This window comes from Cryptomeria japonica, chromosome 5, assembly GCF_030272615.1.
Source record: "Cryptomeria japonica chromosome 5, Sugi_1.0, whole genome shotgun sequence".
NCBI lineage: Eukaryota > Viridiplantae > Streptophyta > Pinopsida > Cupressales > Cupressaceae > Cryptomeria > Cryptomeria japonica.
Window position 1 is genome coordinate 410157496 of NC_081409.1, and position 24866 is coordinate 410182361.

Sequence of the window (24866 nt, forward strand, 5' to 3'; positions counted from 1 at the left end):
ACGGCATACACATTGATGAAGGAGAATCATGGCATTCCCTATCTCACTGAAATGAGTGAAGGAAAATCGTCCCCTTACATCCAATACACTCATAGACACACAACATATAATTCCACATTGCATAGCTAAGTAAAGTGTCAGTACATAGCAATAATTCATAAAATGCCATAAATCATGAGTACTAAAATACTGCAAATAAGTTAAGCATCTCATATCTAGATAAAGCATGAAATAATGTTATATAAGTCTGAATAACAAAACATGGTAATGTATCCACTGAAAACAACCAAGAATAAAATATGAGTCCAAATGAGTAGGGGTACTACAATATGTTATTCATTGGTAAAGGGAAAGGTATGATTTCAGAGCTTAAGTCTCAACTTCCTGCTAAATTCGGAATGAAAGATCTTGGTGCAGTGAAACACATTCTTGGGATGGAAATTAAAAGAGGTAGAGTGAATAGAAAGTTATGGCTAGGTAAGAGTAAGTATGTGAATTAAATATTGCAGAGGTTCAACATGTAAGATTGTAGACCATTGTGTGTTCCTTTTATAGTTGGAACAAAATTATCTACTACAGATTTTCCTACATCCCCATTGGAGATGGAAGACATGAGCAGAGTGCCTTACCAAAGTACAGTTGGAAGTGCAATTGGAAGTTTGATGTATGCTATGGTCTGTACTAGACTAGACATTTTCCAAGCAGTGGGAGTTCTCTCCAGATATATGTCTAATCCTAGTAGAGTTCATTGGGATGCAGTCCAAAGAGTCTTTAGATATTTGAAGGGTACCTCAAAATATTCTTTGTCTTATCATGGTAATTTAGTTAGAGACATGATTTCCCTTCACATTCATGGTTATGTGGATTCAGACAGGGCAAGTGATATTGATAGAAGAAGATCCACCACTGCTTATGTGTTTACTTTATTTGGTGGTGCAATTAGTTGGATGAGTAAGCGACAAGTTGTGGTTTCTTTGTCCACTACTGAAGTAGAGTATATGGAAGCTACTCATTCTTGTAAAGAGGTCATTTGTCTTAAGAGACTATGTTCATACTATTGAATATGGTAAAAATTTGGCTTTTTGCAATGCTTGTCTCCTAAAAGGTAATTTTTTAGGGTTCCTAAGGGTTTTATTTGTGTCTTAGGTTCTCCTTTTATTTCTCTCAGGCTATGTTATTTCTTGTTGTTGACTTATGATAGTAGGTGTCCATGTCTTAAGTGATGAATGAAGGGGTTCTTTGTCATCTGATCACTGGCCCCTTATGCTAGGAATTACCGTTTGTAAAGGTTATCTTAATATTCCTAAGTATTACTAAAAAACCCCAAGTCTTAAGTCCTTTAGTTCTCTAGGAAGGCCCTATGCATGATCACTTAACCCATGAAGTTTTCCACATGTTCTGAATGATCACTTAAGTGCCGACCCCAAGTGACTTGGTCGTGCAGGATAAGATTTCAATAGGAAGCGCCCCTTATTCCTTATCCAGCAAGTTGTTTCAATGTGAATTTCAGCCCCATGGGATAAGGAAATGGTAATATCCAAAGAGTGAATTTTATCTTGCTACACATTTTCATCAATGGTCGGGCACCACAAGATAAGAAGAAAGAAAGGATTACAAAGTAGTCATTATCGCGCAATAACTTCAAGGCGAGCAAAGAGGCCCGCGGGATAAGGAGCGGTCAAAGGAAGCAAGCGGTGAACGCTTATCCCATAATGAACCAGGAACATTGTGAAGGGCCCGTGGGTTAATGGCTGACTCAAGTACAAAGGGAGTCTTATCATGTGTGGTTTCCAAGCCACCAGAATTGCATTATAATGAAATGCAGGACAAGTCAACAAAGAAGGATGCAATGCTTTTCTTATCCCATGCGTCCCCGCAGGGATAAGAAAATACCTGAGAAAAAGGTAAAAGGGGTTATCCCATGGTGCAATAGAGATCCAAAACAATGGTAAAACTCAAAGGTGCGCCGTGATGTTGTTTGCCAAAACCATTGATTGGAAATCCTAGAGTTTTGCCAAATCTACTACTGATTTCTCAATCAGCCTTGGCCAACGAATAGGAATGGTCAAAGACCAAATTCCTCTGCACTTTAGGCTCCACTAGACCTAGGCGGGTGTACCTTAATCTCCAAAGCATAAAGAGACTTCTTTACAGTGAATTTAAACTTGTCAAATTAGTTGTTTTCAAGAATGGCAAGATGTTTTCTGCAACTATGCTTTATTATGTGCTTTTAACTTGCTTTAATATAAAAACTTGAATGTAGTTAATAGTGAATGAATGCTTATAAAAGAATGCTATTGGAACCTTAAGTAATTATGAAAAAATGATACTGATAGGAATAAGAAGAATGCTTCCCTGATGAGGATCTTATGCACACCAAATTTACTCCAAAAAAACTAACAATAGACCAGTGCCTTATCTGACAGTTTATATGTTACTTAGTGGACGAATATTTATAATTAGCTTTGGAGACAGATTGAAAAACTCACAAATAGGTAAGACTATCAATGCAATAGTTTAAAATTGTGTTGCAAGAATAACAAAAAACAATTACGTTTCCTACACAACAACACGTGATGGCACACTACAGCAAATCTTAATTAGGTTTATCCAAATAACTTGATTCATTAACACCATGTAACATAAAATGATCTAAAGATAAAGACAACAAATCTTATATATTAATTTTTGAATAAAAAGGTATACAAAAGCTATAGACTCACAGGCACCTCATGATATTCTTGCTTGCACAAAAATGACTTTTCATTTCTATAGACTTGCTTTTACATAACACTACTAGTCCCAACAAACAATCTGAAAGATAGGAGCCTATAAATTTTGTACCCCCCTTGTATACAAAAATGACTCCCTATACATATCCGACTCAAAAGACTCAAATTAAAGGACACACCCTTTCATTAGTACAAACTAAAAACTGACAAAAACCTAACTAATAACTCCCTAACTGCTATAACAACTAACAATATTACAAAACATATTACAATGGACAAAAATTAACTCTAGCCATCCATGACCAAGCCACATTTCTGAACATGTCACCGGTAGGCCTCATCCTTGTAAGTGTTGGCAATGTAGATGATATCCTACACTACCATCTCTATAGTCACAAAGTTTTCCAACTGGTCCATTGTCTCTACCATGTCCAAGGTTTCAGTCTGTGCAATATCTAGGGAAGCATTAAGGAATGATTGACATTCTATAATTCACACATTCTTGTCCTTAATCTGCCCTATTTCATCTATCACTTTTGGAATAGCATGATGCACAATTTCCTGACAATCATCATATTCAACCTTCAGGTCTGCATCAAACTTCTCATTCTTTTTTATCAGTCTCTAGATTTTCTCAGTAATTGCACTATCTGCCTGACTAGCCTTCTTATCCTACAAGAGCAGATGTAATCTGTCAAAAATTCTCTTATGTGACAAACTGTTATCCAAATTCTCTTATTTTCAAATCTTTTTGACAATAAGGCACATGTTGTGTGTGCCCTTTTGCTCTGCATTTTCTCTTTCAACTTCTTATTTTCTTTATGCAATTCCTTGCACCTCTTCTTCAATTTTGATTCATCTGTTATTTGGGGTATAAGGTGACATCTACTTCTCAAGATCTCTTCATACAATGACTTAAATTTCCCTGCTTCTTTTGCCAACATCTTCATCTATGCTTTATTTAATTTGGAAATATCAATCCCCATATCTGCTGTGAACATGGGATCCACTTCATCATATGGAAAAAACCTTTATCAACATCTATTATTTTTGGCCTTTTGTTTGGGGGATAAAGATCCCACGACAACATAGCTTCCTCATCTTGGTCATACCTTGACCCAATGAAAAATATCATCAACTCCCTAAATATCCAATTTGAATTCTTTATTCTTTGAATTTAACAAACTGTCAAAAATATATGAGGCACTCAAATCACAGCCATGAAAAAGAATAATCCTCGCCTCTAAAAGAAATTGTCTCCCTCTTTAAGGGGTCATCACAACCATCTCCGCATCAATCTTAGCTTTCAGCCTCCTTGTTAACATTGCCTCATTATCTAGGAGGATACTAGGGATTGCATCTCTTAGTCTCTTACATTTGACTTGATACAAAAAGGTCCTAAACTCTTTAGACCTAACAAAAACATCATCAGACACAAAGGTGTTGTGCTCCTCCAATCTGGCATCAACATAAGCATTCATCCTTGCAATAATTTTCTCATGTGCTTTAGGTTCCTCTTCTCTTTTAGGCTTTTTGAATCTTCAGACAGCCTCATTTTCACTTGATTCACTTTCAGCTTCTTCTTCCTCCATCTCCTGCAATCTCTGTCTTTTTTCTTATAATTTTTTATTCAGACTCCTTGTTTCTGAAGATATCTAGAGCTTCAATATGCTCATGAAAGTAATCACCAAGATTCTGCTTTTTCCTGCACTGGTGTATGTAGCCCTCTAGGTCATAATTTTTCCTGCTTGTGTGCTCATACAGATTATAATTCTCTATTAACTTTCTGTCAATGACATCATAAGCCTTTATTGATACAATGGTGAAATCACCAAAATACAAAGTTCTAGGTAAGAAGACTTGCTTGTGGGCACCCTCAAAGTGATGTGGATTAGAGACACTCATTTGTCTCACAATCTCTAAGTAAGCAATTCGGTCTGGCATAGGCTTTAGTAGCACATAGGGAGCTCCTTCGAATCCAAATACCCTAACATATGAGAAATCCTAGCATACGTACCAATCGCCCCAATTATGATTCACCCTTGTATCTCCATGCTCATGGGGTCTAAGAAATATTTTAATTTCTTCTAAGAATGATCCATCACAAGAAACCCCAAAAGCTATGTATAGTGGTTGAACAAAAACTCTTGAAATTTGACATAATGGATCTCATGAACTGAGAATCCCAAAGTGATACCCACAATTGTATTGGTTTCTCTTTCCCATCTTTACCATGAATATTTAATTTCAATTCTTCAGGCCACAACCCCTTGGGTCATCTATAAAACAAGATAATATACATCAATAATGAATAAAACTTAAAAGATTTATCAGGGTTATTCTCAAGATTTAATAAACCCTCCTACATTTTTTCTACAATTTAGGCAGCATAATCAAATTATCTTGGCTCATGCATTTGTGTATCTACAACAAGTACTAAAGGTCCTACTTGAGCCACATCTGGAACCTCAACTCCTCCTACTTGACCACATGACATGTACGTATATTGCAAATACTGTCTGAAAATGTTGATGTCAAATGGGGGCCCATCTTCATCTATCAACTTTCCTTTCTCAGTCTTATGTATGGCCAAATTCCACCTATTGTATACAATATCCATCTTTGTATATTCTTCTTCCATCTTCTCAAAAGACAGAGGCACATCGGATTCAAAACCAAGACCAAAAACCTCATGAATGGTAGCTACTAAAAGACGGATGAATGCATCACCATTTGGTAATCGGATACATATTTTCATGGAATTATAAGCCCTAGCCATGGTTTTCAACAATTGAATATTTACAAAGACATTAGGGACCACTAGCTTACCCAAACCAGTCGTTCATGGGTTTGAGACTAGGGTCGGCTTGCCCCTTCGTGAGTAATGACATAGGAACAATTTGTGGCCTCTAACCCTATTCTACACATCACCAATATCTTTAAAATCATCTTCTAGCTGGTCACGAATAGGCAAATTAGCCTTAGACATTTGGGACTTGGCTCTTGGTGAGCTCATCTAGTCAATCATGTCTTGATTTAACTTTCACTTCTATGCACTTTCTCCACCTTTAGACTTCTTTGAGGCACTATCAGAAACTTCAGTGATCTTTCTCTTGCCTTTGGAACTAGAACCCTCCATATTTGAATCCTTCAAGCTTTCTGAAATTCAATTTTATACAATTTAGTTTCGCTTCAATCTCTCTATTCGCTTCAATCTGTTATGAAAATTCCTTATACAAACATCCATATATAAATTTTAATACATCAGAAGCATTTACTCAATTGAAATTGTGCTATAATTTGCCTCGTGCAAACACAGACCTATCTATTGCCTACATTTAATAATGGCAGGTGGATTCGTTAAAACCAAATTTTGCAACGGCTAGTTGACACAACTCCTCCCGATGATTCAATCTCTTGGCACTGTAAACACTTACAAATAATTATTTTAATTATTTTTAAATTCTTATCATAATTAATTTATTAATTATTCCATTTTTCAAATTCCTCCTCAATATTAATTAATTATAATTAATATTGTCACTATAGTTTGTTGTTTGATTATATTTAATAAAATAAATCCCCTTTTATTCTTCTAAAAATCCTCAATGTTAAATCTCCTCAAATTCCTCCTCTTAACTAATTAATTTCAATTAATTAGTTAACCTAGGTGATTCCTACAAATCACCTTTTCCTAATCCATCATTAACCTAATAAATTCTTCAAGAAACTCCCTAAGCTCACTTAGCATTATTCTTCTAATTTTTAATTCCCTCCACTCATTCTCTCTTCTATTCAAATCCTCCTACAAATCTTATCTATCCTAACCCCACCCAATCTTTCCTATAATCTTCCTCCTAATGAGTTGCTAGTGGCTAATCATCATGATTAGCCACAAAGTCAACTCCTTGTCCCTTCCATCCAACCACTCTCCTTAAATGCCCTTTTCCTAGGTGAATGTGAGATTTTCAAAATCTCACATTCCTCTAGGCATCTCATCTTCCAAGGAATTTTTAATTCCTCCTTATTCCTCCAATCCACATGAGCATCCCTTTTAAAGAATTTTTAATTCTTCCTTTCCATCCCTCAAGAAATATCCTATCCCTTGCTCTTCTCAAGGCACATTGGGAAGTCTTCCCAATGAACCTTGAGGAGTGTGGAGATAAGAAATGTCTTTAAGGTATATCTCTTGGTCTCCACACCTCCTCTTGGGCCTTGAGTGGGCTCACAAGGAATCCTAACCCTCCATCTTGGGTCAATACTAGCCCTTCATTTCTCCTCCTCTCTCCCTATAAATTGAGGACTCCATCCCCTCGCATTTCATTTCCAATTTTAGCAAGTTCATGCTGCTAGTTTGTGCCTAGGAAACCATCTTTGCACCCTTATCATGCCAAAGTTACTCCTCATCCACACTTAGCCATATTATCTATCTCATCCATCAAATCCATCACATCCATTTGTGGACAATATTGGAGAGCCAACCACATCAAGCAATCTAGGAGCAAATCAACATCATGTTGGAGGCATTTGGGTGCACTTCGACTTCATCCAAGCTCCATCCGAGGGAGAAGGTAAAGGTTGCAAGGTATAAGCTTTGGTCTTCATTTTTTTATGTGGTTTTATGCATGTTTCATGTTTTTAATATTTTTTAGTGTTTTGTTTGCATACTAATCACTTGAATTCACCTTGCTTCTTTTTCCCATCTTCATGCTGGCACACCCGGTGGGACCCACGTCCCTAAAACTAATGTTTTTTGAGTTTTTGTGAGTTTGCAAGTCGCAGGTATCAGAACAGCATGACAGACAAACCTCTTTGGCACGTGCGCAGGCACATCAGCGCAAGTGGAAGCGCACCAGCGCGACCAAACTTAAAAATTCAAAACAAAATCTCGCTTTCTTTTTTTTTTTAATTTACTCTATGTTTATCCTTTTGACACATGTGCAGGCGTGTCAATGTGAGCGGACACATTTCAGCGTGAGGGAAACTGAACCAGCGTGACCGTTTTCAAAAATTCCCGCCCTCGGCAAAAATTTTGTTTTTAAAATTTAACCGCTAACCCTTTTATCTTGTTTTTAGGCTTTCAACGCGGACACAGGCATTTCAATGTGAGCGAGAGCGCTTCAACGCGACCGATACAGAACAACGCGACAGACAGGTATAAAATCATGATTTCTATTTATTTTAATTTCTTTTTTTTTATTTTTGGTTTCTGTCAACTGCAGCGCGTACATAGGCATTTTGGCACCTACATAGGTGCTTCAGCGCGACGGACTGCATTTCAGAGCGTGCGCTATTTGTGTAGGCCAGTGACTACTGATTTTTCTTTTTTTAGTGTTGTAGCTTCTTCAATTGTCCAAGACCTAAGAAACACAAAAAACTACTAATCTGAATTGTTTTGTAGGTTGCCTAGGAGTTCCAACCAAATATTGTGTCTTTTTTTTAACTAAGCACCTAGATCTAATTAAAGGATAAATGAACCATTGTCTTTTGTGTTTTGTGAAAAGCGTAAAGGCAGGAGAGTATGCTCTCATCTAGCTAGATGATCGGAAATCCAGACCCTCCAAGTTTTTCATGTTTGTTGCATGCTTACCTTTAGCGGGCTTGCCCTCCCAACTTACTATTTGAGAAGGTAAGAGGGGAATGACCCAAACGAGTACACCCAGACCTGGGGTTCCCAACTCACTATAATAAATAGGCCATTGATGATGAAAGGGTCAATGGTTGGGGCTATATGAGAGTTCACTCTCACATTGGGTGTTTAGTAGGATCCTAAAATTCTCAATCACGCTTGCATGACTTCTAAGTTATTGGTGCTTCATTGGGCTATAGGCCTCAATTACGCTTGCGAAATTGTGAAGGGTATCTCCTAACGAGAAGACATATTAAATACCTTGTGCATAGTGGCCAAAAACCTTCTAGTCATTGGTGCAGGAGGTCAGACCTCCGAAGCTACCCATATTTTCATAGCCCTTAGTAGAGACACAAAGTTCACCATGAGGAGTTTACATGGGAATTGATGCTTGGATTCCCCAGAGAAGTGAGTGTCATGGAGGGGAGCCAGTGGGGTCAAGCATCTAAGCATCTGCTCTGGGTAAGAGTAGCTGGGAAACCGATTGGGATCCAATGACTATTGTCCTTGCCAGCCTTAAGAATATTGTACATGAGCATGAGTGTCTTTGAGAAAATTAATTTGATCATTGTGTTTTCTTTGCTTGATACTTGCTTGCCAAGAGTAGACTAAAAACACATCATTATCCTCAAAAACTTTGCAAAAATATTTATCTAAAAGAAAACAATCATCCAAGTCACTATCCACACAAAGTCCTAATTGTGTCAAAACTCTGTCTGTTTCATGTTTCATAAACCTGAGTTATATAAACATCCTAAGAAGTCAATCTTTCAACCTATCAAGAAGAAGAAGCTCACACAAGCACAACTCATTAGACGTCAGAAATTTTGGTATACAAACCGCAAACTCTTGCTTAAACACATGACATTCTTGCACCATTACCACGATTACGTCCATCGCCATAGCAATGAGTTTGATGCTAGTGATGAGTTAAGAGTTTGTGCCCTCCATCAAGGTTCAGGTTTGTCTTTCAACACCAACTATCATCAAAATCGGGGTGGTCATGTCCCTTCATACAACTTTCCATCCGAACCAATCATCTATTGAGCCATGTTCATACCAAGGATATCCTAGTCACCAAATTTCTTCTAATCATCACTATCATCCCTCTTCAATCAATCATTCTCAATCTTTTCCTAAGGACTTAGCACATAAATCAATCACAAAATCAATCACCTTCAATTATCAAATCACTTCTCAAAATCCAAATCAAATCATCCTTTAATCCAATTTAACCTCACATTAAGGTTGCATTCCTTGTGAAGTTTCATTTAGACCTCATCCTTAATCACTTGGCTTTTGTGCTTGAAGAAAAATCCTCTGCAAGTACCTTTGCCTTATCCTTTGAGTCAATCAAGACTCTTAACTTACGCCTTTTCTTTTCTTAGGGTCATTAGTCAACCCTTAGTGGAAGAAAGGCTTTTTAATCATCATTCCAAGGTCTAAATTCTACCCAACTTGGTCATTACCTCGCTTGAGGTTTCATCTACCACCTAAGATCCTCATCCAAGGACTAAGGTGTCAACCCTAATCAAATGTGAGTTCTAATCCAAGAACCCTACCAATCAGCAAAATCCTTTTTCATCAAAGACAAATCCAAAAATCCAAAAGTCTCGCTAAGTCCTCTCATAAAAAATTTCCTCCTCCAATCTTTTCTAAGGTTATTCTTGTATGGTCACAACTCGATCTCAAAAGAAAAAGATGGTCGAACAACAATATGGTATGTCGGACATTAGTGTCCTATATGAATATCCTATACAAGATCCTACACAAAGTGTGCAACCTAGCACTCAAAATCAAATGCAAAATCCTAATATGGCTGACCAAGATGAACTCTCTCTGGAAGTAAAAACTTTCCTAGCAGACTCTTATAACCAAGAGATGATTGAGAAATTTATCCAACACAATCCTACTATGCTTCTAAAGACCCTCCTTGAAAATGGAGCTCAACTCCCACCTGATTTTGATAAATCCACCCTTGGTCAAAAACCACAAGGAGACCTTGCTCCCACGCAGAATGTTGCACCTGTTATTCAAACTCAATCAATTACGGCCCTGCCAATCATTCAAAATCAATCAATAACATCCATGACACCTCCCCCCGTGGTCTCCATTCCACCTTCTTCCTCCTTACCATCTATACCACTATCAAATCCGATCTCATCTATTCTCCAACATGCCTCTATACCATCTTCTTCTACTCAATCATATATTTCTATTCCACAAACTTCAATTCCTATCAACAATGTTGCTAACCTCATTTGGGTCACACTTAATCTTGTCACAATAGTTTGTGGGTCGCAACCAACTATCACTCAAGTCCCTATGACATCGGTCATCACATATCACATTCCCACTTCCTCATCATATCAATACATTAGTGGTGGTGTGCCTTCCATGACTCAACCGATTCTAGGGGAAAACACAATCCATCATTTCCAAAATCCACAACAAGACCTCATTAAATAAATTTAGGACATGAAAAACATCATCAAGGACATGAAAGAAGGGACAAATAAGAGGAAACCTTAATTGTTTGAGGAATTGTGTCATTGTCCTTATGACCCATCTATATCAATTGCACCCTACCCCCTAGGGTTTGAGATCCCTAAAATCACCAAGTATGAAGGCAAACGGGACCCCCCTGACCATGTCCGGGAATTTCACATCCTATGCCAAGAAGTATCCTATAGTGACCTATACCTTCGAAGGCTCTTCCCTAAGAGTCTCATAGGAGATTCTCTGGCATGGTTCTCATCCTTACCACAAGGTTCCATTATCTCCTTTCCAGACTTGGCAGAAAACTTTGTGGCTCACTATGCCTACAACATGGCTAATGATGTTTCCATGATGGACCTGTGTAACACAAAGAAAAGGCTTGGAGAGACTTTTGCCAACTTCTTGCAAAGATGGAAACACCTCATCAAGAAATTCCAATGGGACATGCCAGAGCAGCACCAAATTGAATTATTTAAAAAGAACCTGGTGCCTGAACTTTCAAAACCTCTGACATCTCAATATTCAAATCTTTCCAAAAATTGACTGATAAGGGCCTATCCCTCAAACATGTCTTGTAGAGGAAGTAACCTTGAAACACTACCAAATATCAACTCAAAATTCTTCCTCTTATCATAATGATAAACCAAAATTCAGGTCCAAGAACAAGAACGTAGTCAATGACGGTGTAACTAATGCAAAACGGGTCCAGACCGTGGCCACTCCTCCAAAACCCACCACCACTAATCATCAATTAAACAATCAAAATAATAAAAATCAATCCCAAAAGCCTCACAACAATGTCTCAATCCAGGGGCAAGCACCTAGATCTAATAAACAGGACTCCAAGAGACTTCACTCCTGTTGTTTAGCCTATTGAAGTGGTGTTTCAAAAGCTTGTTCAAGTAGGCATAGTGGTTTTCCCTATCACTCGCCCATTTGATCCCAATCAACCCAAACCTAGGTGGTATAATGAGAATAAATATTGTGAGTATCATCGTATCAAGGGACATGATACGCGAAAATGCATGAAGCTTAAAATCTACATACAAGATCTCATTGATAGGGGTGAAATTGAATTAGCAAATGCAAAACCTGTTAATAACAATGACAAACTCAAAATGTACCAGGAAACCTTCCTGAAACATGATAAGGGAAAAGGCTCATCATCTAATGTAGTGAACTATGACTACACTAATCACATAACTGGCTTTGAATCTTTAGTAGGTCGCATTGAGCCCGCAGACAATCATGTTAATATCATAACTATCCAAGGAGTTAATCCTCCCCCTTCCCAAAGAAAATCTAATCTTGCTAGGATAGTCATTCAAGGCACTAAACCTTCCACCCCCTACTCTCAGAATGACTACAATGTAACCACACATCAAGGTAAAGTCACCGTCCAAGGATCTCCTCCCCCACCAAACCCTCCACCCATGTCTTCTAGCCGCCAATATGACCTCCTTGACCAACTTGGGAAGACCCCTGCACAGATCTCCATTCTAGAACTTCTCAAGACTTCCCCTGTCCATAAAGAAATTTTGGAACAAGCCCTCCTTGAGTCTCACATTCCCGATAATATCAATGCTACTCAATTCCAAGCTCTCATTAGAAACCTTGCTTCCCAGCAACACCTTGTGTTAGCTTCCAATTATGCTCCTATAGATGAAGACCATAATAAACCTTTGCACATCGAAGCCCTTATCCAGAAGCACAAGGTCAAACGTATCATGATAGATGGTGGATCCAGATGCAATCTATGTACATACAAGTTAATAAAATAATTGGGACTTTCTGAGGACCTGGTAGACACATCAAGAAAGATCACAATAAAAGCATATGATGATGTGGAAAGAGTTTCAAAGGTCATGATCACCTTACCTCTTCAAGTGGGCCCTATCACAATTGAAACCCCTTGCCAAGTACTAGATCTTGATCTCGCCTACAACATTCTTCTCGGTCGGCCATGGATTCACTCCTTTCAATTCGTACCCTCCACTTATCACCAATGAATCAAATTCCCCTTTAATGGAAGAGAGATCACTATCAAAGGTGATCTACAACCTTTTCAATATTGCAAACTCTTAGAGGGGAAACATCCATATCATTGCCCACTAAATAAACCCTCACCAACTCCTCCACCTGACTTCTCAAATGTCGCCTCCACCTCATCCCAACTAGACACACAAATCAAGATCTTGGATAATGGCTGTGGAGAATAGAAATTGGAGGATGCCTTATTAATAGGCAACCTCTCCTTATCTCCTAAGTCATTTGGCAAACCAAAAGAGCACAAAAACGATCAGAAACTAGTCATATAATGCAAAGATACCACCTTCCAGCAATGGGGCCCACTTGATGAGGAGAGCCTCGACACAGATGTCTCTTCATGGTTATACCGAGAAGAAGAAGACCTGGCAAAAATATCTAAAATAATGTATCCAAAAGCATCAGCTATAGGAGAAGGGAAGAAAAGCACCCATAAATCCTATCTCCTACAAGTACAATAGAGGCTTGGGGTACACCTCGGTGCCTAAGATTACTATTGTTGGTGCCCCTTCAAGTCCTTCCTTGGATATCAAAAGCTCTAACGAAGAGGAGTTCCATGAAATACCTTATGAATATTAAAATGATATCTTTTTTGACACTCATGTCAATACCATCACCCCCATAACCTCTCCCATTTCACATGAGCTACATCTTGTCCATCCTAAACTCATAGACTAGGGCCAACGAGACAAATGCACTTTAGATATCTATGCCAATGATAATGCTCTCATTACTCTCCTGACTATGAAAAAATTGGATGACTGCAACAGAGTACATAGGTCCATCATGGAAACATCATTACCCTCCAATGCTTATGCCTCCTACTCTTGGAAAACCTCTTATTTTGTACATATGTGCTACCATAGTGGCATTAGGGGCATTGTTGGCACAAACGCATGATCAAGGGAAGGAACATGTCATATATTACATCAGTCGGACACTAGTCGAGTATGAACTCAATTATACCCCAATTGAAAGAGCATGCCTGGCATTGGTATTTAGCACATAGAAACTCTGACACTATATGATGAATAACAAAATAAAACTGATTGCTAAGATTGACCCGCTTAAATATCTCTTGTCGAAATTTGTCCTCACTGGTAGAACCGCTAAATGGTTCATGTTGTTAAGCGAGTTTCACATTGAATATGTAGACAAAAAAGCAATCAAGGGACAAGTCATCGCAGACCAGTTGGTTGACGCTCCACTTCAAGGTGATCATCCTATTCTTATAGATTTACTAGATGAATTCATTATGACTGTCACCACATCCTCCACATGGAAATTATACTTTGATGGCTCTTGCACCCAAAATGGATAGGGGCAGGAATACTACTGATCACACCTCAAGGAGACTACATCCCAAAATCCTACAAGATAGCTTTTGCATGTACCAACAACATCTTAGAATATGAGGCACTCATTACAAGATTACACTTGGCTATCCAGTGGAAAATAAGGGAATTACAAGTCTATGGTGATTCCCAACTTGTCATAAAACAAGTCAATGATGAATACCAAACAAAAGATGACAAACTCATCCCCTATCGTAGCATTGCTGAAGATCTTAAGCAGCACTTCACAATAATCAAGTTTGATCAAGTCCCGCGAACAAACAATAGGGTTGCACATGCAATAACCACCATTGGCTCCCTCCTTTAGATGTTAGTACATAGTTAGAAGTGTGAGTTCTTGGTCAAGCAACTATTTATACTGGCATACAATCTACCGAAATCTTAAATGGTGTGTGTACTCATTGGTCCTGAATCCCCCTAGTACCAAGAAACCTTCGCTTTCCTAAAAGACAACACCATTCCCCCACACCTTACCAAATCCCAACAACAAACCTTCATTCGTCGATGTGCTCATTACACCATCCTTGGAGACACCCTATTCAAAAGACATTTTGATGGTTCCCTCCTAAGGTGTTCAGATAAACAAGAGGTGGAATGGGTATTACATGAAGTACACAAAGGCATCTGTGGGGCACACTCAAGTGGGCTCAACTTGGCTAAAAATATTTTGAGAACAGGATATTATTGGCCTAAAATGGAAGTAGATGCATATAACTATGTGAAGAAATGCATCCCTTGCCACCAACATGGCAACAAGATTCATGCGCCATCACAAGAATTGTAGTCGTTCATTACACCCTAGCCCTTCTCACAATGAGGCTCAATCTCATTGGGAAAATCCACCCTTCATCCTCCAACGGGCATAAATTCATTATCACTCCCACCAAGTATTTCACGAAGTGGGTAGAGGCTATCCCTCTTACTTTTACCACTAGTAAGCAGATATCCAAATTCATCCCAAACTACTTGATCTGTCGATATGGCATTCCAAAAGTTATCATTATAGATAATGGCAGACAATTTAAAACCATGATTTCAAAGAACTCTAAAAGAAATTCGACATCCAACAATGCTTCTCCACCCCGTATTACCCCCAAGGTAATGGTCAACCTGAGGCTTCTAACAAAACCCTAATCAAAATCCTCAAAAAGACAATCAATGAAGCTGGTCGTGATTGGCACCTCCAACTCCATCCTTCTTTGTGGGCCTACGACACCTCCATCCACACACCCACAGGTGCCACCCCTTATTCCCTTGTCTTTGGCTCTGAAGTTGTCCTCCTCCTTGAGATCAAGATCCCCTCTCTAAGGGTATCGCTGCAAAATATCCTACCAGATGAAGAATACAGAATTGCCCACCTACAAGAGATATAATTGTTAGATGAAATGCACCTCAAGGCCTTGAACCATCTCCAGGTATATCATAACTGTCTATGCACGAGTTACCACAAGAAAGTCAGAACTCGGGAATTTCAAATTGGTGATCTTGTCCTCATGGAAAATCAGAAAAACCATCAAGAAAGAGAAGAGAATGGCAAGTTCAAGCCTAATTGGCTTGGACCATATGTAATCAAAACAAAATATGGATCAGGGGCCTATTAGTTGGCTATTCCTGAAGGAGATCCTCTGGATGATCCAATAAATATCATATGCCTCAAAAGATTCTATGCCTAGTCCTCATAAATTCTTAAATTGTCAAAAAATCAAAAAAAAAAATCAAAACAAACCTGAAAAATACATAAAAATAAGAAAAAGATCCTAAAAAAATCATCACTCAACCTGGCAACAGGCACTCTGTGACACCCAAAAAAAAGTAAATCAATTCATCCATCAGTGAAAACCACTTTGTGGCGCTATGGACAAGTACCTTGGTGAAAACCTCCATGCAGGCGCCAAGGTAAATAAATTGGATCCATTGTCTATTAGGTCGGTGCTCCAATCACCCTCCCATCCAATCCACCCATTACATCATTCCTTCCCTTCCACCTCTGAATAAATCATGTGTATGATGATGAGTCTTTTCCTAAATCATGAATAAGGAATGTCCCATCAACAAAGCTTGTGTGCCTCTGTGTGAGCTTCATAAAGTCTTTAGAACAGTCCTAAATCCACAAGTTAATATTCAATGCCATATGATCACTTGCCTAATCCAAAAAGTCCACCCACTTTATCCTTTTCCCTAGGGATGAATCCTTCCCTCACTTGACAACTTAATCCTCCATCCTAATCCTACTCTTGGCAAGAGGTGTCAATTGGTCATGAGTGAATGACCTATTTGATTTCTTGGATTTTTCATTTTTGACTTGCATTATTTTCCCTGTGACTGCATCTATCTCCGACTGCCTGAATTTTCCATATCTAGGTATGTTTACAATAGGTGCATACCGAGGCATATTTCCATAGCATGGCATATTTTGGATCTCTCTTGTATAAATCGGTGACCTAGTACTAGTGTTTATCAACACTTACCCTCTCATGTACAAGAGGTATCAGTGTGTTTGAGAGTTTCCTTGCATGTATCCACAACTTTGTATTAGTGTTTCTCAACACTTACATAGTTGTGTGTAAGGAATTCCCATTTGACTGTGAGTCAGTCCACGTCTTGGGTTTCTCATGGCATCCTGATTCCTATAATCAGTGGTGCAGGTCACCCAGGGCAATATCAAACTAGGTTGGTTCTCCACATTTTTATGCACAACTCTCACCATCATTCCATAAAGTCCTAATCTAATAATCCCATGGAGTCCTCAATTTACCCCATTCCCCATCTATTCCATATTCTTCTATTTTCTATCTTAGATCATTGTATTATTATCATCATATTCCCTCTTTGCATTATTCATTCACTTTATCGATGTAGGTGGCATTATTCATATAGACTGCATTACTTATTCATTTCATTACACTACTATTTAGATTGTCATTTTTTCACAAACATTTATCACATAGGTTGCACTTAGATTTTATCACATACATCATTTACATATCATGACATTACATTCAATCCTCATATAGATTGCACCTATGCTAGTTACTCATTCACCATAAATTATTTACATCTGCATATCCATCATACATTTGCATATGCAGCATATATACACATCAAAAAATATGATCACTCATCCTGCATCCAAAAATGTGTCAGCATCATATCATAGGCATATATATATAAGCATCCACACTGCATCACAAATAGGTCAGTACAACATATCCATAATGACATCCATACATTGCATCACAAGAAAATAGAGAGAATTCATCATAATAAAGTACACACATCATCCATCATCACAAAATCATATATATATAAGCTCAAAAGAGATGAATATGTCTGCCATAAGACAATGATCACCCTGAAGGGTCAAAAGATGATACACAAGCCAAAATGGAGCTAGCTCTCCCCTCCTGTATCTCCACCTGAACCTCCCCCCTCCCGAGCGCACACACTGATTTGCCTGGCACTCGTGCCAAAATCATGGTGCTTGCTCCAATTTCCAGGTGCTCGCGCTAACTAAGAAACCCACCCCTCTCCAACCTTGCCTACAACCTCTGTCAATGCAAGCGCCCACACACCAACGCGAGTGCCTGTGTAAAACCTTGACCTCCTGTGTGGATGCGCAAGCACCCGCATCAAAGAGCGACCACCCGTGCTAAATATTTCCCCCTTCAAAAACCTATCCTACCCACCTCCTCCCAGCGAGCGCCCACACTGTTCGCTAGCGCTCGCGCTAACCCATTGGTGCACGTGTTGAAACAATGATCAGCACATGTGCCTCACCATGTCTATGCCCTAAATTAAGGCCTAATTCTACCCCTAGCCTAAAAATGCTCAAAAGGGGGGATGGTCCTACATACCGATGGTTCATAGCTAGTGGGTTTGACATACCGTCGGATCCTCTCGACGCAATGATCACGTGTAGAAATGTGATCCATCTCTCCTTCTCTCCTTCTAGGCTTTGATTGTCTCCAAGGCTTGTGTGTAACAATGACTCCTCATTGGGCCCTTTGTGGCTTATATGGGCCCCCTCGAGGGCCCATTCCCTCTGCGGTCTCGCATCTTCCACTTTCTCTTCTAGATTTTCTATCTACTTCCTCTTTCTCTCTTTCACTTATGTCCTCCACTCAAATTCTTTCTTCTTTATTTCAAGAATTTTTCATCAATTTTCTTTCAACAAAATTATCGAGGGGGCATACACCTCCCACGCTTTATGCTGGGGCATCTATTTCTTCTTCTTCTATCTTTTACCCATCGCCAAATTTGTCGCTACGTAAAAGAGGGGCAAAATATAGACACTTAAAAATAACTTATTTTAAATTCCTGACATAATTAATTTATTAATTATGTCATTTTTCAAATTCCTCCTTAATATTAATTAATTATAATTAATATTGTCACTATAGTCTGTTGATTGATTTATTTAATAAATCAATCCCCTTTATTCTTCTAAAAATTGTGAATATTAAATCTCCTCAAATTCCTCCTCTTAACTAATTAATTTCAATTAATTAGTTAACCTAAGTGATTCCTACAAATCAACTTTTCCTAATCCATCATTAACCTAATAAATTCTTCTAGAAACTCGCTAAGCTCACTTAGCATTATTCTTCTAATTTTTAATTCTCTTCACTCATTCTCTCTCCTAGTCCAATCCTCCTACAAATCTTATTTACCCTAACCCCACCTAATCTTTCCTCTGATCTCCCTCCTAATGAGTTGCTAGTGGCTCATCATCATGATTAGCCACAAAGTCAACTCCTTGTCCCTTCCATCCAACCACTCTCCTTAAATGCCCTTTTCCTAGGTGAATGTTAGATTTTGAAAATTGCACATTCCTCTAGGAATCTCCCCTTCCAAGGAATTTTTAATTCCTCCTTATTCCTCCAATCCACATGAGCATCCCTTTTGAAGAATTTTTAATTCTTCCTTTCCATCCCTCAAGAAATATCCTATCCCTTTCTCTTCTCAAGGCACATTGGGAAGTCTTCCCAATGAACCTTGAGGAGTGTGGAGACAAGAAATGCCTTTAAGGCATATCTCTTGGTCTCCACACCTCCTCTTGGGCCTTGTGTGGGATCACAAGGAATCCTGACCCTCCATCTTGGGTCAATCCTAGCCCTTCATTTCTCCTCCTCTCCCCCTATAAATTAAGGACTCCATCCCCTCACATTTCATCTCCAATTTTAGCAAGTTCATGCTGCTAGTTTGTGCCTAGGAAACCATCTTTTCACCCTTATCATGCCAAAGTTACTCCTCATCCATACTTAGCCATATTATCCATCTCATCCTTCAAATCCATCACATCCATTTGTGCACAATGTTGGAGAGCCAACCACATCAAGCAATCTAGGAGCAAATTGACATCATGTTGGAGGCATTTGGGTGCACTTCGACTTCATCCAAGCTCCATCTGAGGGAGAAGGTAAAGGTTGCAAGGTATAAGCTTTTGTGTTCATGTTTTTATGTGTTTTTATGTGCTTTTATGCATGTTTCATGTTTTTGATATCTTTTAGTGTTTTGTTTGCATACTAATCACTTGAATTCACCTTGCTTCTTTTTCCCATCTTCAGGCGCCACCCATCTTCTTGATCAGCATAGGTCTCCCCGATCACTCCATCGGGCATCAACATAGCTCATTTTCCCTCATTCTGATGGTTATAGCTTCCCTAATGGCTCTGCCTTCTAGCTAGGTTTTACTTTCACCTTTATGTCATATTGGCGTAGGTCATTCTAATGTACCCTCCTTCTATTCCTCCATGGCATTATGCCCGTTGGGTATTGACATAGCTCCAAATATGTTCCTCCGATGGTTAGAACTTATTTCGATGATTCCTCCTTCGTAGTTCGCATCTCGTTTGTTACATTGGGTCACCTTATTGGGTATCAGAACACCTCATTTTATGTTTTTCTGATAGCCCGATGACATTGACCTCATACTTGTTTGTCCTTTTACTTCTTCGGTCTATTGGAATATGTTTCCCCAATGAGATCTTCTTGGTCACACCCATCTATGCTTTCTTATCGGTTATCGGTGTAACAAAAAATGTCTACTCCCGATGAGCTAATGATATCCCGATGACTTCGACTTTGATCGATGTAACTTATCCCGATAAAGTCTCATTCTCTATGCCTAGCTTGTCTCCCCCATTGAGTATCGTCATAACCTGAAACACTTCTCCCTGATGGTTTAAGTTACCTTGATGACTTAGTATTCTCCTCTTTTTGGTATCGCCTCATCAGAGTAGGTCAGGTCGATAACACTGCCTTCACCACCTAGTCCATCAGGTATCAGGGTAGCATGAGATGACACTTTCCAATGACCTGATGACATTGCCAACAAGTATTTCACTCCATCCGAAACCAGCATAAGTTATGCCGATAACCTCATCGGGTATTGGTGTAACCTTTTCTTCGTGCTTCTGATAGTGAATGCTATGTCAATGACTCCACCTCCTTGTTATGGTATCGGTGTAGCTCTTCCCAATGGATTACTAACTCACCAAAATTCTTCTTGCCGATCACACCCAAAGAAAATGCCATCGGGCTCATCGGTGTGAGTTTTGCCAATCAATACGCACCCTTTTCTCCTTAGGCAATCTTATCGGGGTGACATGCCGATAAACATAATTTTATATTTTATGAAGAGAAAGCTTTATATCACAAATGTAACTTTCCACAACCATGCTAATGGACTTCTAAGGCACTGAAAACCTCTCTGAATGCACTCATTACCCTTCTTTTGTGATGAACCCTAAAATGTGCTCTTACAATGCAAAGACTGTCATGATGAAGGTTATCAAAATGTCACCATACTTAATGCCATCCCTTAATATTCCCAAGTGATACTTATTCATGTAGATTTAGCTTACAATTGGATTTCTCTGACACAACAACATATCTCCTCCACATGCAATCCAGCAGTAAATGCTCTTATGATGAAAATATAAATGTAAAACATCAATAAATAGAACAAAATATTTTGCAAAAATATTTGCTAAGAGTGGCTCTTTCTAGGGATGTATGTTCCTTTCACGGACATAGAAAGATCTCAACCATCTTTGGAAAGCAGACCAATAAAAACAAATGAGCAAAAATAGAAAATGAAAGCTATACCACTAAAGTACAAAGATACTCCCTGCTCCTTAAGAGAAGAAATGTTTGACATACTGTGCATGGACTGGAAATTCCTGAATTTCACCATTATTGTTTTGCAAAAAGTATGAATTTTCTCCTCCTTTATCCATGATGAGGTATGGTCCTAGCTAAAGTGCTTCAAACTTTCTATGCTTGCCCTTGTCTTGTTATTTTGCATTCCACTTGAGAACCCACTCTCCTTCTTTAAAAGTTCTATCACAAGCTTTCTTGTCATGCAATGCCTTTACCATTTTCTACCTCTGTATATTTGGTTCCTGAGCCTCTCTTTTGTATTCATCCAATTCAGCCAACTGGACGAGCTTGTCTTCCATGAAATCAACTTTTTCTAAAGAGTCCTCTGAAACAAATTTATACACTGGGAGCAGGTTGTTCAGAGGCAACCTTGCTTTTTTACCATAAACTAGCTGATAAGGAGCAAACCCTATGGACTTCTTTATTTTCACCCTATCTTCCCATACTGCCAAATTCAGCTTTGAGTCCCATGCCCTTTTGTTGTCACCTAACATCCTTTTAATGATCTTCAACAAGTTTTTGTTACTAGATTCTTCTTGTCAATTCCCTTGGGGATGATATGGTGATGAATATGACAAAGTGATTCCATAACTTTCATAAAAATCAGAAAATTATTTGGATCTAAAACACATCCCATTATCTACAACAATCTTGTGGGGTGCCCCAAATCTTGTCAAGATATTTTTCAAAAGAAACTTTGTTACCACCTTACTTGTAGCCTGCCTTGTAGGAATTGCCTCTACCCATTTGGTAAAGTAATCAGTGGCTACCAAAATCCATTTGTGTCCTTTACTGGATTTATTTGCAATTTCTACTATGAAATCAATACCCCACATCTGAAAAGGTTCCTCAGTATGCACGGGTCTAAGTGGAAGAGCTCCATCATATTTAAGATTTCCTGAAATTTTTTTGGCAAGCCTCACATTTTTTAATATAAGTATGACAATCCTTAAAAACTTGTGGCCAATAGTAACCGGCATTAAGTATTCTATGGGCAGTAGTTTTCGCTGAAAAGTGTCCCCCACATACACCTTCATGCAATTCCTTTAAAACCAATTGTGCTTGATAAACATCCAAACAAAATAAAAGGATACCATCCATGTTTTTCCAATATCAATCACCTTTAAGCAATACATACCTAGATGCTTGAAGCTTAAGTGTTCTTTTCTAACTATCATTTAAATCCTTTGGACACTTTATGTCTTTTAAATAATAGACAATATTCTTGTACCAAGGACACATTTCAATGCTTATTTGAGCCTCCTCTAATTCCACCTAATTTATCTATGTTGCTTCCAAATTTGATTATGTCATCAGTTTAGCTAAACCTTCACCTCTTACCAATTTAGTAATCTGGATGTCAAAGTTGAACTCCTGAATTTGATTGATCCATCTACATCTTCTCCCAGTAGTTTTAGTCTTCTTGAAAATATCCTTGACTGCCGAATTAGGAACATAGGCAATGACATTAGCTCCCACTAAATATGGTCTAAAAGATTTTACAGCTTTTACTAGGGCAAATGCTTCTTTCTCATTTATATCATAATTGAACTCAGAAGCTTGTAGTATTTTGCTAAAGAATGCCACTGGTTGTTCATGACCTTCATTATTCTTTTGTAACATAACTGCAGCAATAGTATGAAATGAAGCAAAAGAAAATATTTGAAAAGGTTTAGAGAAATCAAGAGATTTAAGTACAAGTGCTTCCTTGATGGCCTTTTTAATGTTCACAAAAGACTCAATTGCTTCATTAGTCCATTTTATCTTAGCACCCTTTTTCAACACCTTTGCAATAGGTTTTACAATCTTAGAAAAATTTGACACAAATCTTCTCACAAAATTAATTTATCCAAAGAATGATTGAATGGTTTTGACTATTTTAGGAATCTGAATTTTATCATTGGTTGCAATCCTCTCAGGTTCAATCCTTACTCCATCTTTAGATACAATATGACCTAGCAATTTACCTTCAGTGACTCCAAAGTGACACTTTTTTGGATTTAGAGAAATACCATATTCTAGTGCTCTGATGAAAATATTTTCTATATCATTACAGTGGTTCTCTGCTTTCTTGGAGAATGTTGTCAAATCATCTTGGTATACAAATAGAATGTAATCAACGAGGCCTTCAAAGGCTACATCCATGGCCCTTTGAAAAGTAGCTTTAGCATTGGTGAGTCCAAACAACATCCTGGCATACACATATGTGCCTCATAGTGTAGTGAAAGTTGTTTTTTATTTTTATGATTCCTTGACCTTCACTTGGTTGTAACCAGAGAACCCATCCACAATAGAAATTAGTTCATTCCCTGTTACTTTCTGCAGAAAAGCTTGCATGTTAGGTAGAGCATAATTATCTTTTAAAGATGATACATTTAAGTTTCTAAAGTCTACACATAATCTGATATAACCGTTCTTCTTTCTAATAGGCACCAAGTTTGACACCCAAGTGGAATGCCTTATAGGCTCTATAATCCCTTCATTCCTCATCTTCATCAACTCTTCCTTCATTTTGGTAGCCAATGTGGGATTTATAGGCCTTTTCTTTTGCCTAAATGGTTTTGCATCTGGCTTCAGTGGGATTTTATGATGTAACAAATCCTCTTTGTATGCCTTAAGGTCATCATATGACCAAGCAAAAATATGTCTGTATTTTCTTAACAAATTGACCAATGCGGTTCTAATTTTTGGTGTAAGCTTCTTCCCTATGTAAACTTCTCTAGGATTTTTTTCACTTCCCAAGTTTATTTTCTCCACTTCTTCACAGCTTCCAGTGTTGGGCTTGAAATTTTCCATGTCCTTATTGTCAAACAACCTCTCTAGTTACACCAACCCTCTTGGAATCTTGTTTGTTTTAAGCTGTAAAATGTCTTTTCACAATAGAGACCCCTTACCATTCTCTTCCTCCACATATGAATTCCAATCCTTGTGTTGACCCTCATACTGATCTTCACAAAATAAGAACTTCAGAAGATCCCTGTCATCATCAAATATCTGCCAGTTCTTTATGTTATATGGTACTGAAGGTCTAGTTTTCATTTCAACTTGGGTAATGTCATCAAAAAGAATATCGATATGTTTAATTGCTAGGTTAGCCATAAAATCAGCTAAAATATTATTAGATCTTTCAATCCATGTTATAGAAAATGCATCAAAAAAGTCAATAGAGTCCCACACCTCATTTCTGTAATTTCGAATCCTTACATTTTTAGTAGCAAAATTTTCCCTTACTTGAGATACAACTAACTTTGAATCACCATAAACTATTAGTAGTTTGATATTGTGTTTATTTTCTATTCTAAGATCCAACAAGAGTGCTTCATACTCAGAAACATTGTTTGTACATTCAAAGGCTAACAAGAATGAATGTTTGAATGATCTCCCATTAGCAGAAATAAAAACCACACCGGCTCCATTTCCTTCTTTACTATAAGCACCATC